This window comes from Crinia signifera, chromosome 9 (genome assembly GCF_055691185.1).
Source record: "Crinia signifera chromosome 9, ASM5569118v1, whole genome shotgun sequence".
Classification (NCBI taxonomy): Eukaryota; Metazoa; Chordata; class Amphibia; order Anura; family Myobatrachidae; genus Crinia; species Crinia signifera.
In genome coordinates, this window is record NC_139225.1 from 39,959,790 (window position 1) to 39,974,612 (window position 14,823).

The window sequence follows — 14,823 nt, forward strand, 5'->3', positions numbered from 1 at the left end:
ACCATATATACTAGAGTATAAGCCTACATTTTTTATGCTGAAAAAGCCCCCCTCGGCTTATACTCAAGTGAGGGTCCCACTTGAGTCAATAAGTTTTCCCAGTTTCTTTGTTGTAAAATTAGGTGCCTCGGCTTATATTCGGGTCGACTTATACTCGAGTATATACGGTAAGTTTATAACTGTCTTATTGGTGACTGCTACTTACCGGGCGTCAGCCGTCCTCTTCACATGAAGGCTCCTCTTCACTTTACTGTAGAAGGAGATATTTGCACCTTAGGAAATCCAAACAAAATCTCATTGTATTTCATACACTTGATTATATGTTTCCCAAATATTCTGCTGAAGAGGAGTGGGCTTTAGCTAAGGTTTGGAAATGCTAGTCAGGATAGGGACCAGCCCCTTTGTCCCTTATTTCCCCGCCCACCTGCCCCAATTTATTTTTTCTTTATGTTGCCTGCTGAGGTTTTGCAACCTACAGTTGGCGTGGACGGTAGTCCTGTGGCTGCTTGTGGGGCTTACACGAGGTGTGCTCTCCTGATCTAGAGTTGGAGCCTGGACAATTGGTCCACCGGGCTATTGGCCCATTGGGTAAGCGTAAGGCGTATCATGGCCAAACAGTTGACCGTTTCTTTGGCCACCAAATTACTTCTGATGAAATACATTGTCAATGTCATAATTTATGAGTCATACTCAGCATGGAGTGTATGTCAATCATCTATAAGCAGAAGGGCACTCTCACATATTCCGATAGGGGGTTTATTACAGTTGTAATTACTGCTCAAACATGAGCTATTCAGGTGATCGTCAAGAGACACTGGATGACAGACTTCATGCGATGAGGTGGCTGATACCTACCTCCCCCCCCCCACACACACACACACAAAATTGCCAATGTAGTCAATGATTGTATTCAGGACCAAATGGATTTCAATAGCGTTAGTTCATCATTTTAGGACTATGAAATAAAGGTTACCAAGGTAATGGAACATGCCAGTGAACGCTGATTCTGTATGCTGCATACAGCTGAGTCTCTCTGTAAGTTCTGTGTGTTATATAAATGGTTTTCCATTTTTTTTTAAGGTTGGTGGGCACCAAACTCCAACTTGGCTCCGGCGACTCGGACGAACTTATACCTCTACCATTATGCAAATGTTTGATGCCACATACCAGTCACATACCTATGCCGTATATTTCAACCACTGCCCAACGGCTGGAAAAACTGATGGTAATACATAGTAATAAGTTCCTAGGGAGAGTAGCTTTGTACTGTGTCTTGTTTTTCTTTTTCATATAATTATAAGACTGTTTTATTATAATAACTTGTATTGTTTACCTTTACCCAATGAGGGATGATCCATCTTGAGGTCATGAAGTGAGGATCTTGTGTTATTTTCACTGGAAAAGGATGACAAGGATCCTCCCGACCCCATTGTCATTAGCGTGACTTCAGAAGAAACTGGATTAAGAAGTAATCTTGTTAGTGTGCTTGTAAAAAAACTTTAAGCTGGGCCTAAACTAGGGCGGCTTCTCCCCTCAAGAAATCACCCACCATTCTCTTTGAGCCACCCAGGACCTTCCCAGGTGGCAGATTGCATGCAATATAGCGCACAGGACTGTGCATCGCATCGGACCTGCTGTCAATCACATGCAATTTGGACACTTTTTATGCGATTGATTGCCGCAATCATATGAAAACTGCACGTGAATCACCCTAGTGTATGGGGATCTTTATTTACAGACTGCATGTACATATATTCAGCCCACTTTGACTATTGAATATATTTACATTCTAGGGGATATCGCATAGAAGTGACGCAAGAACATGTGCCAGGGGAAATAAGGTAACAGCGCTATGAATTCCTCAGTGCAGGGACATTAAGGGGCACATTTACTTAGATGGGAGTTCTATTGAAGTTTCATATAGCAACCAATCAGCATCAATCTATTATCTTCCAGAAGGTGCTAAATAAATAAAAAGTAAAAACTGATTGGTTGCTATGGGCGGCAACATCTCATCTTCAATAGCACTCCCACCTTAGTAAATTTACCCCTAAAAGCTACATAAATCTGTTTAACTTGGAAAACATCCCCATTTAAGTACTAAATAAAGGTAAAAGGGTGTAATTGTAGTTTCTTTTGGTTCGCGAGGCCACAGTTGAAAGGTCTTTAAAAAAAGTGAGTATCATGTGATCTGCTTGCATCCTACTCTGCTACCCCTATTGAGCCTTCTGTGATGCAGCCTAGGGTTCCATCCTAATTTAGCAAAGGACTGAAGATGGGAATTCAGCCTATCATCTCCCTAAACTGACCTCACCAAATTATGAACTCTGTGGCTCATACCATGGTGTATCCAGAGGCGTAGCGAGGGCGGTGCTGGTGGAGCACAAGCTCCAGGCGCCGGAAGCTATCATGGTGCCGGAGCCGTGCCGGAACCACCAGCTCGCCCGCTCCCTTGCAATATCATCTGCCTGCTCCGTCTCCCCCGCTATCTCGTCCCGGCTCCCCGCTGTGTCCGGATGACGTGGTGCTATTTAAAATTCACGTCTCCCGCTGGACCGCTAGCCAATAGGCACTTGCGGTCCAGCAGACAATCAACTAATGGCTGCTGGACCATGAGCACCTATTGGCTAGCGCGGTCCAGCGGGAGATGTGAATTTTAAATAGCAGCACAGTGCGCGTCTCCCAGGTACAGCGGGGAGCGTGCAGGCCCGGCGACAGGGGGAAGGGGGTGCGCGGACTGCACACTGCACTGAGTATATGAATACAGCCGGGCAGGGCACCGCTGACTGCCCGACTGTCACTGCTGTTTCCGCCTCCTGACACCAGCGGCTGCACAGGCAGCAGTGTCCGAGCCCCTTCTCACCCATCTGCCACCAGTGGCATCGTGATCAGTGGTGCCCTACCCCTTTCTCCCCCTCCTGGCGGCAGCTGAGTATGAATACAGCCGGGCAGGGTACTGCTCTCTGCCCGGCTATCACTGCTTTCAATGCGAGCGTCAGCATTGCACCCTCCCCCCTGGCCATGAGCATTTAACTCTCCCTTGGCCATGAGTTTTTAAAACCCACTTGACCAGGAGGCATTTCCCTCCCCCCTGTGCCAGGAGCATTTCCCTCCCCTCTATGCAAGGAGCATTTCACCCGCCCCCCCCCCCCTGGGCAGGGAGCATGAAATGCCCCCTGTGCAACTAGCATGAAATGCCCCCTAGGCAACCAGCGTGATTTGCCCCCTGTGCAACCAGCATGAAATGCCCCCCTGGGCAACCACCATGCAAACACAAGCTCCCTCGTGGCAACCAGCATGTCACTCCTGCAATGAGCATGTAGGTAAGCAGCACTTATGTGGTTTAAAATGTACTTGGCATTACGGTGTGTGTGTGTGCTATAATGTGTACTGGGCATAACAGTGTGTGTTGTATAATGGGTACTGGGCATTACGCTGTGTGCTATAATGTGTATTAGGCATAATGTGTACTGGGCATAATGGTGTGCGCCGTAATGTGTACTTGGCATAACTGTGTGTGCCATAATGTGTACTGGGAATAACAGTGTGTGCCATAATGTGTACTGGGCATAATGGTGTGTGGTGTAATGTGAATTGGTACTATTATGTGGCTACAGAGAGGAGGCTTTATTCCGTTGGGACCCAGAAAAGGTCAGGTAGGACCCCAATTTTTCTAAGTGTGGGGTCCCAGGGACCCACAATTTATTTTTTTGCGATCACTGCACCCTTCCTGATCTGCACTATTACTCCCACCTTCCCTCTCTGCGTGCAATTTCAGTCCCCCTTGGCATCGAGCATGAAGCCCCTGGCATCGAGCAATGGGCATCATGTGTGGCCTTATGTCTAATTGGCATTACGGCATGTGGCCTTATGTGTAATTGATATTACAAAGTTTGCTAAAATGTGCAATGGGCATTACGGTGTGTGGTATAATGTTCAGCCGTGCCCACTTTTCACTGCGCAGGAACCTCACCTACTAAAAATGGGGTGGGGGGGGGGGGGGGGAGGACATGCCCTTGCTCCGGGCGCAGTAGCACCTAGCTACACCACTGGGTGTATCTATAATAGATGAACACACCCTGTACCCAGTCAATATACCTAAGTTTTGTGGTGGATGAGGCCGCCTTGAAAGAAATCTTAAGATAAATGGTGCAGTTTCCTTTTAGACAGAGAAAAGAACATGCACTTTAGACTTTAACACAGTGGCAGAGTCTACACTGGAGACTGTAAAAGTGGCCACAATCCTTATAAAATGCCCTGCCTCAGGAGCGTCCCAAGGGGCCCACACCGCACATGCTGCACCCATTTTTGTAATACTCTCCAGAGTCTAGCGAAGGCAGTAATGCTTTGGAAATCACGCTCTGCTGCTACACCCTATAGCACTGCACTGCTCCCGAAAGAGAGGTAGGGCGCCAGCCGGAGGAGACTGCACACTGGCCTTCTTCTCTCTTGAAAAATGCCCTTGCCTCATACCTCAGTGATACCAATTGTTCCTTGTGAATTGGTTGGCTGCATACTGATAACAAGGGTCATAACAGGGCTCTATGCCATCCTGTGCCGGCCCCACCTCCTAGACCTGTCACACAATGATGTCACGCCTTTTTCTCCTAACAAAAGGGCTGAGAACCCTGTGTATAATGGAGTGTGGATAGCAAGGTCTACAGTGACTAGGTCGACACCAAAAGGTTGAAATAAGCCAAATGTTGAAAGGAAAAGGTCGACATTTGAAAATGACAACGTGATTTATTTAAGGTTTTTTGGTGTAAATGTTGCCACCAGTCGACATGGACCCCCCAATTAGTGTAGCACGTACCCTCGCATCCACTTCGCTCGCCGTGCTTTACCCTTCTCAATTGCAGTCAATGTTAAAGTTAGAAAAAGTCCAAAAAAAACCCTCATGTCGACCTTTTGCATGTTGACATTTTGTTGTTGACCTATTGACTGCCGACCTAGACTGTAGAGCTGTCATCCAGATACAGTATAGTGATGGGTCTTAGTTTGTTTCATTAGATCCTATAGAGCAGGGGTAGCCAACTCCAGTCCTCAAGAGCTACCAACAGTTTTAACATGTTTCACGTCTCCTCACAGAATCACAAGTGAAGTAATTAGCTCCACCAGTGGATCTTTTAAAATGTGTCAGTCAGTAATGAGTGCACCTGTGTACCTGCGAGGTGATCTGAAAAACGTGAACTGTTGGTAGGTCTCAAGGACTGGAGTTGGCTACCCTGTGCTATAGAACTTTCAAGAGTTCTGATTGTGGTTCTTTGTATCCCAATGATATAACAATGTGATTGATCTGTTATACGTTACCTTCTGTGATCTCACTCCCTATAGTTTCCAGAGACGAGAGGCTTTGATTGCTTTTATTTTCTTCTTTCCATTCTGAGACACTTTGCTTTTCTTCCCTCCACTTTTGGCTGTTGCTTGTGCAGCTAACTGTAATTCCATCAAGAGAAGTAGCCTCTCGAGCACACCTGGGAGATGCTGGTTTATTGGTAATGTCCCTCAAGGCTGGATACATTCGAGGTGGAACTGCACGCCTGCTGGGAAGACCACCACTCGGAATATCAATTAATACTTTCTTTGCTACACTTGGTGGGAACGGTTGCCGTCTATATGGAAGAGTCACAGTCTGTTGGTTGGTGGTTGGTGGCCTTTCACCAATGGGTAGTGACGGAGATGTCTGCATAGATTCAGGTTTCCTATTCGGTTCCACAGTCTTTAGCTGGGATCCCGATGAGATATTTGTAATCATTTTAGTCGTGTGCGTTCTACCTAGGACATATCTTTCCTGGTAACGAGTCTCTGCGTCTTCTTCTGATTCATCCTCAAAGCGCACCCTCTCCCTTACTGCCCTCTGAGGGAGCTTCTCATTGAAGTTTATTGAGCTTTTTTTTGAGTAAGGTTTCACGGGGCTTTTCCCAAAACTCACCACTTGTGGTCTATTAAAAAAAAAAAAAAAAACTATATACATTAGATTTACTTTAAAAGAAATAAGAAAAAAAAAAAAAATATATATATATATATATATATATATATATATATTCCAAAACAATGAACCCCTGATAAGAATAATAATATATGATGTTAAATTAAATATAACGGTACTTATGTAATATCTGGGCTCCCGTTTTTCTTATGAGACCGCGTCCGCTCGCCACGCTTCGGGCACGGTGGCTCGCTGCGCTCGCCACACTATATAAGATCAACTCCATGCGTAGTTGGATAGTAGGGGTATGAAAAAATGGGGTGCATTTAACATGGGAGCCCAGATAATTCATAAGTACCAATATAACTGTATTTTTGAAGTCTAAGGGGGAAATTTACTAAGAAGGCTGATAACGGACAATACATGTACGAACAGGTACGACCGGAATCAGCCAAAAATACGACGGAGAATACGGCAAATTTACTAAACTGCCATATTCTCTGGATTTGTATTTTCCTATGTCAGTGTGATTCGTATTTGAAAAATACACACTGAGCGAAATTTGCCTGTCTAAGCGATTTTTCCGGGGGTGGGCGGCTTTCCGTAGCAAGACGCTATGGAAAGCCGTCCACTCCATCACGAATCTGCTGGTCATACCAGCAGCTGAGCGACTACCAGCGATGATACAGGAGCGCTCACCACTCATCCTGGGCCATACAGACTGGTGGCTTTTGAGCTGAAAGGCAAAAGTGAGCGGCTTTCAGCTCAAAATTGCCCAGTGTGTATGGACCTTAAGGCTTCTCAAAACGTTAATAATCAAGTGATCTGAGATAAATGCTGCGCCTCAACATTATGCCAGATGGCAGTAAAATTTGCATATTTTTGCACAGCCATAATGTACATAATGACAGCTGCAAATGCATCTCTGAATCTCTTCATTATTTTGTTACCATATTTTGTCACCTTTATGCGATTATGCTGATAAAATTCAACAATTAGAGAATTCTTTGGTTCTACTTGGTTAAGCTGTACAACATAACTTAATAAAATAAAAGGCTTACATGTTCTCAGGAAGCACCAAATGATCGGCTTTCATTGGTCCAGAAGTCATTTTGGGTTTGGTTGACATTTTTTGTTTTATATCCTTCAGATCTTGGTCACCATGATGAGTTGTGATCTTTGGCCTTTGAATTGCAGAGAAAAAAAAGTGATGCACGCGCCACCATTGACAAAATACCCAAACCTTTCAAGCACCAATAGGCCATTCTCAGGGCTTACTTCTGCAGTGAGATACTGAAGTCACAATCAAATCGCTGGCACTTTCCCTGCAGACAAATTATTGCCAGGGATGAAGACCTAAAAGTGGTTACACATCAGATGATGTGCACTCAGTGCATTATTGGTGGCTTCAGGGACCCGGCGAGGTGCAAACACACCCGCCCATGCCGGCAGCGGTGTGCGAAGGAATGAACATAAGCGGTCAGCATATGAAACGTTTTTCAGTTGACCTGTGATGCGTTTAATTTTTAACTACATAAGACACTTATTCCAATGAATAATGAGATTATATATATTATTATATATATTTTCCGAAATACGGAATAATCCGTTATCCAAAATTCTCCTGGTCCCGAGCATTTTGGATACGGGATACTCAACCTGTATATATATATATATATATATATATATATATATATATATATATATATATATATATATATATATATATATATATATATATATATATATATATATATATATATATATATATATATATATATATGAGATCTAGGGGGAAATTTACTAAAGGAAATTTGTAAAAAAAAAAATAGGTGTATTTGTATCCAGAAATACACTTATTTTTGACATTTACTATCCCGAAAATACGGCAATTCGTAGTCGTATTGATGTGCTATCAATACGAATACAAATTGAAATATTTTCGGGATAGTAAATGTCAAAAATAAGTGTATTTCTGGATACAAATACATCGATTTTTTACAAATTTCCTTTAGTAAATTTCCCCCATAGTGTAGATATTTTTATATTTAAAGAAAGGGTTTACCTGAGAATCTTCATTGGCGCACACCCAGAAACCCCAGAATCACTGTCTGAAATGCACCCACCTGTGAAAAAGGAAGATAACAAAAGGACTATGAGCATTCTAGAGTCCATTTTGCAATAGAATTCACACTTCAAAAATTTCACTCTTTGGGGGAAGAATTCCTAAGCTATGGATAAAGTTGTGAGAGATAAGGTAACAATGCTTTTTTTGTTAATCACAGTTTATTTTAGTTTTCTATGTATTAATACATTTATACTGTATCTTGTATTTGTTAGAGGTTTTTTTTGGGTGTGACCAGAGCGACCATGCAGCTTTCTCTATGTACCTCAGGCAGCATTAAGTCCAAAATGTCTGTCTGCTTGCTGATTAGTGGATGGCTGATTCTATCAACAAATCAGAGTGCAGTATTCTCTACTTGCCTTCAGCCAGATAGCGAAGGGTGATAAAGGGGGGTGTTCAATCCCTGCCGCTGTTTCCGACGGGGGAAATAGTGGCGGGCGCCTATTCAATGCGGTCTTGCCTGACAGCATTGAAGAGGCAGATCGACAGAACAGGCCTGACTTTGAAAGCTGTCAGGTCCGTTTTGTCGTATACCGACAGTGAATTGTAGCGATCACAGCAGAATCGCGACAATCTATGGCCGTTTACATGGACATGCCCCCTTTTTGGTGATCGCCAAGTGGGACATTGAATCCCACCTGGAGATATGCTGTAGAAAACTAAAACGGACCAGGGTCACGGATTTCGGGACAGATCGACAGTTGTGACCCAGGATTGAATACTCCCCAAAGAGTGATACATTTCCAGCCAATCAGCTCTTTACTGCCATTTTTCAAACACAGCCTGTAACATGGCAGTTAGGAGCTGATAGGCTGGACGTGTATCACTCTTTATCACCCTCGCGTTTATCTCTTTTTATGGCTTAATGCATCTGCCCCTCAGCCGCTTAATTGCTCAGACTGTAGGCCATACTCAGAGGAGGAATTTGCACTTTGCATAGGGCTGGTATAAGTCTCAATGGTGCAACCAATGGTGAGGACTAAAGACGCACCAAGCAAGACTGCAGGGCTGGGAGCTGCTGGACATGAGTGTCTCAATCCTTGCACATAAGGAAAGTGTTTGTAGCAAATTTAGCATAAAGTCACAGACTTGTGACCAGCAAGAGACACATCTGAGCCCGACCCAGTGTTCACCACTTGACAGCTCATTGTAAGTCACCATGGGCAGTAGAAGAGTGTATACTTGACCACGCAGCAGGCTATGAACACATACTGCTCAGTCTAACCCATCCAGATCATTTATCGTCTAATCAGTACATTTATTGTAATCATCAATAGCTACAGACATTCATTCATTTATGAATGAATGAATATTTTCGTTGTACAGTAAGTACTGTAGATCAACTGGGTCCATTGCAGATGCCTATGAATATAGTTATGCCATTCATGGGTACTTTTCAAATACAATTAGGGCAGTATTCAGTCCCGAACGCTATTTCCGTTTCCAACAGCATTGAAGGCAGTTTCCGTCAAAACAGATCCGACTTTAACCCCTTACCGACGCAGCCTGTTTTTGCCTTCCTGACAGAGCCCTTTTTTTCAAATCTGACATGTATCACTTTATGTGGGGATAACTTTTTATTGCTTTTACTTATCCCAGTGATTTTGAGATTGTTTTCTCGTGACACATTGTACTTTAAGTTAGTGGTAAATTTTGGTCGATACAGTTTTTTTTTTTTGTGAAAAATACCAAAATGTCGTAAAAAAATTGAACATTTTGCAATTTGCAAAATGTTAAATTTTCTGCTTGTGAGACAAATAATCATACCACTCAAAATAGTTAATAACTAACATAGACCATATGTATCCTTTATTATTACATCATTATTTCAACCTCCTTTAATTTTTTTGGACACTAGGGGGCAGCAGAGTCAAAATTTTACACATAACACAGTAAACGCTGCTTTTGGCTGTTCACGTTTGAACAGCCAATCGCAGTGATCGCCGATGGCGGGGGGCATCGCTGCCCCCCCTGGGCAATGAGGGAAGATGTCTGCTGTCAGGGACAGCAGACATCGTCCCTCTGTCACCGCGTCTATAGACGCGGTGACAGTTTAAAAACATGACGTACATTTATGCCATGTGTCGGGAAGTACATCCCGACCATGACGTAAATGTTCGTCAAATGTCGGGAAGGGGTTAAAACAAGTTGGACCTGTTTTGTCAGAAAAGGCTGCAGCCATATTTGCCAATATTCTGACTTTCCACCACTCGACTGTGGGTACTTTGAATACCGACTGTCGAGTTTCTGTTGAGAGAAGCAATAATAGCCTGGGATTGCGACTGTCGGGATGAATTCTGATCTGAATACCCCCCAAAGTCTCCTATAAATACTATTCATTTAAATGAATATCTTACTATTAAAGTTACCATTTCTGAGGAAGTTGTCTGTGTTCTTAGGTAGGTTAGTTAGTAACCTGTTGGGCTTGTTGGGCAAAATCTCTTTCACGATAACTCCTAATGGATCTTCCTGACTAGAGATGTTTTTCACGGCCTCTGCTCTTTCTGCATTGATTTTATGGTTACTGTCTTGGACACCATCAACCTGTTTTCGTACGTTGAGCCTATTCTTTAGTTCCGCTTTGTTTTGTTCAACTTGAGTCCGTAGGGTTGGAAGACGGAATGTAGCCCCAGTTTGAGCACCAACATAATCACTTCGGTTCCAGGTTGACACAGATAGCACTTTATCCTGTATGATGATGGAACCAGCACTCCGCTGGGAGTTTTCCACTTCCTGCCTTTGTTCATTTTGTGTTTTCTGAAATTTGACTTTGGAGAGGAAGCTGTCGTAAGTCCATCTTTGGTAAGAATCATGGTTCAGGGTCTTTGGTAAGGTCCCAAGAGATGTCAAGGATGTGGCATTCTCCAGACGTGGTAATTTTTGCACCGATTCATTCCCTTTGCCAAGGTCTGTAGCATGGTTGAAGGTGTTTGGATATTTTCGGCGGAGCTCATTGTAGAATACGTCCAGCTTTTTGTTGCTACTACCAGATACATCCATCAACTTGTCTTACTCCAAGAGTCTCGTTCCCTTTGTTCACAGTGTATTGGCTCCCTTATGCCACAATGGTCCTGCTTAGTGACAAACATAAGGAAAATATTTATAGCACTGCAGTATAACAAGTATTAGGTTACACTGATGATAAAACAAATACATTTATAGTGTTATGGTGCCCATACACTAGGGCAATATTGCATGCAATCCTTCAATTTCGACCACATTTGTACGATAAATCGAATGATTGTATGCACGTCGGATGTGTATCCCCCCCCCCCCCCCCCCCGGCCAGCCGGTCCAATGTCGAGTCAATAGATATTATGTGCTGCACATAATATTTATCGAATTGCATGAGCAATCTCATGTGGTTTTTAACCCTCCTGCACAGTGCCCTGCTACACCGCCAAAATAGGAAATCCAGCCAGCGCCATTTTGAACTTTACTATTTGTTTGGGTTTGACAACCCAGTGCCAGCAGCTGTTGAAAGCGCACCACTCCATTTTCTCTCCGCTACACCGCCGCCCACCCTCTTCCAGCACCCAAAGTGGCATGCACCATCGGGTGCTGGAAAAAAAAGCTCTTGGGCACCATAAGATGCGATTGGATATGATCGGACATCACATTGCAGTAACAGAAAAGATTATGCGTCATCGTTTGAGTCTTTGCCCTTCTCTGTGCCTATTGCTGTAGTTATCGCAGTGATAGAAATTAGTTGCCCAGTCATGTTGGCTGGTAGTGGGGAAACAGGCTTAAGCCCCGTACACACAGTGCGATTCATTTTCTCTTCAATCCCAAAATGATCAGGATAGAATCGCACAGTGTAGTGTACACATTTGATTTTAAAATTATAGTCTTGTCTGCGCAGTCTATTTTCTGTTTTATTTCTATGATGCAGGCCCATGCATTGGAGTCTAATTGGCATTGAATGCGGCTGCAAACCGTTTGATGCCTACTGGATTTCGAATCGATTTTGACTATATACATTAGTACAGATCTGTACTATATCGTCTTTCATCCACAGTCTATTTTTCTGTTTAATTTTGATGCCGCAGGGCCGCACATCGGGATCGAATGCGTCTGAAAACTATTGTCTATTCAATTTTGCTATATAGTCAGCATCGAATAGAAAACTAGTCATAATTGCTCTGTGTGTACGGGACATTCCCCTTGCTTTGTATGGCAGATAGAAACATGAAGTCAGAATTCAACAATGGTGCCTGGTAAGTTTATACAGTTTGCAAACAAACGTTCTGTCTTGTGCAAGAAGATCTCATATATCATGTACTGTAAGTGTTTCACCCTTTAGTGACACTTTTTTGTTTGACTAAAAGGCAAAGAAGTTTCCTGGGATATCCATACATATGAGATGTTGGCACGTACATTACAAACAGGAATTTACAAATAAACTTTAATATGAACACATTTTTGTGAAATAAATATTACTGTATTGGTAAGAGGTGCTGAGGATTTTTACCTCTACATAATAAAGGGTTAATGCACAAGGATAGTTTGGTTTTGTATTTTCTCTTGTTTTCTGTGAGGACATGAATAAAGAACAGATCATCCTGCAAGATTGAAGAAGGAAAATTCTTGAGACAAGGCTTTTATACAACTACAACCAAGTGATTAGATTGTAAGCTCCACTGAGCGAATGGGCAATTTTTTTCTGTACAGCGCTACAGACTATGTGTTCACTCACGGCCGGAGCACCCCACCCAGCAGAGGAATGCAAATCGGAGTCGCTGGCAGGGGTGTAAAGAGCTAATTCAGGCCCAGGTATCTGCGAAGGACGCAGAGTTAGGTGGCGCTATCGTGCCTCTCAGCCAGTGGCAAATCCAGGGGAGGGTGCAATATGTGTACACTCAATATCATTAAAGATGCATACTCCCGCACATCGTTAATGATCCCCTCCGTTGGCTGAGCAGGCATATTCAGCAGGTCTCGGGGTACTTATGTATTATCTGGGCTCCCATGTTAAATACACCCCATTTTTTCATACCCCTACTATCCAACTACGCATGGAGTTGATTTTATATAGTGTGGCGAGCGCAGTGAGCCACCGTGCCCGAAGCGTGGCGAGCCCCGCGAGGGGACGCGGTCTCATAAGAAAAACAGGAGCCCAGATATTACATAAGTTATGTCACTGAATAATATAATTTACCGATATCATTCAGTGTGTGCACTCAAGTTAATTTGACTAGCGGCAATATAGTTAAAAAAAGATAACTATATTGACGTGCCCCTAGTGTTCAGGGCAGCCATGGGGGGAACTGTAGGGACTCCAGTCCCGGGCCCAGACAGAAAGGGGGCCCAGGACTGGGGTCTATCAAGTATAATTTATCATAAACAAAATAAAAATTTCCCATGAAGAAGTAGAGGTTGAGTAGTGTGGTCAGTGCTATGGACACCTAGAGGTCTGAGACACACTGGGGGTTTGAGAAGGGTAAGGGGGGCCCTGCCCATTTTCTCCATCCCGGGCCCCACAATTTCTGATGGCAGTCCCGCTAGTGTTTATGGGGCTTATATTGTCTCCAACAACACCTCAATTACGAACTGTATCTCTTTATGTATCACTGTTGTTTTGATGTTTTTGTGTGCGTGTTGTGTTAGCTGTAAGCCAGATAGGTGTTGTTATTATTATTACATTTTATTTATAAGGTGCCACAAAAGTTTCAAAGCGCCATACAAAGGGCATTCAGTAGAACAGTACAGGGAGACAGAACTTAACATTACAGTAAATAAGTACAGGTAACAAAGAGCACCACAATACAAGACACAATACAGCTTAGAAGTATGTAGCAAGGGAGTAGTCAGCATACTACTACGGGCTGGCGGCCATATGCAGGAGACCAGCATTTACCAGCAGGTGAGTGTGCAGGCAAATATGGTAGGAGAGTAGGAGAGCGCAGTAAGTGAAATGTGAGGAGAATAGGGCTATGATGAAAAGAGGGAGGAGGGCCCTGCTCTGAAGAGCTGACAATCTAGTGGGAAAGGGGGTCGGACAGAAAACACGAGGTACAAGCAAGTTTGGATGCAGATATTTGTGTACATGGATGCATATACAGTATTTCTGCCTGCACAATCTGACATGTCATTCCCTGACCTATTCCAGTGTATAATAGCACAGAAAGCATCCACCTGCAGACATACCTGGATAGAGTATTCCATTTAAACGTTGACAGCAGCAGATAGTCCGTCGTGGTCATTTGTTGTATACAACCAGCTAGTCACAGATTTTTAAGACGTAGACATTTTGCCACAACTTTCTACTCCATGGTCAGTCTGAAGTCACATTTGGCTCAGGTGTCAGCGCTGCCTGTGGGTGTGATTTTAAGTCAGTTACGGGTGTGATTGTTGTGAGCTGCTGTCATGGCTGCAGGCCCTGGACAAAGATCTGATATAGGGAAGCCTCATTTCTTCTGCAAATGACACAACTATTGGCAGGTTGGCAGCTTAGGGGGAATTCAGTTGTGTGCACGAGAGGACTGAACAGATTACACCATCAGTAACACTTGTACCATTGTTATAAATGTTTACACAGGCAACAGTTCTAGAACAAAGCACAGTTTTTGCTTTATAGATTGTGGCAGGTGGATACTTTTAATGTACAAGTCATTTTTTTTATCTCTTTAGGAAAATAGCTGATGCAGTAGACAACATGACAATAATCTGTTGCACAATGGGCCTGATTCAGACCTGTTTGCTAGGCTGCGTATATTCGCAGCCTAGCAAATAGGTCAGCGCCGCCCGACATGTGACATCAGCTGCCCGC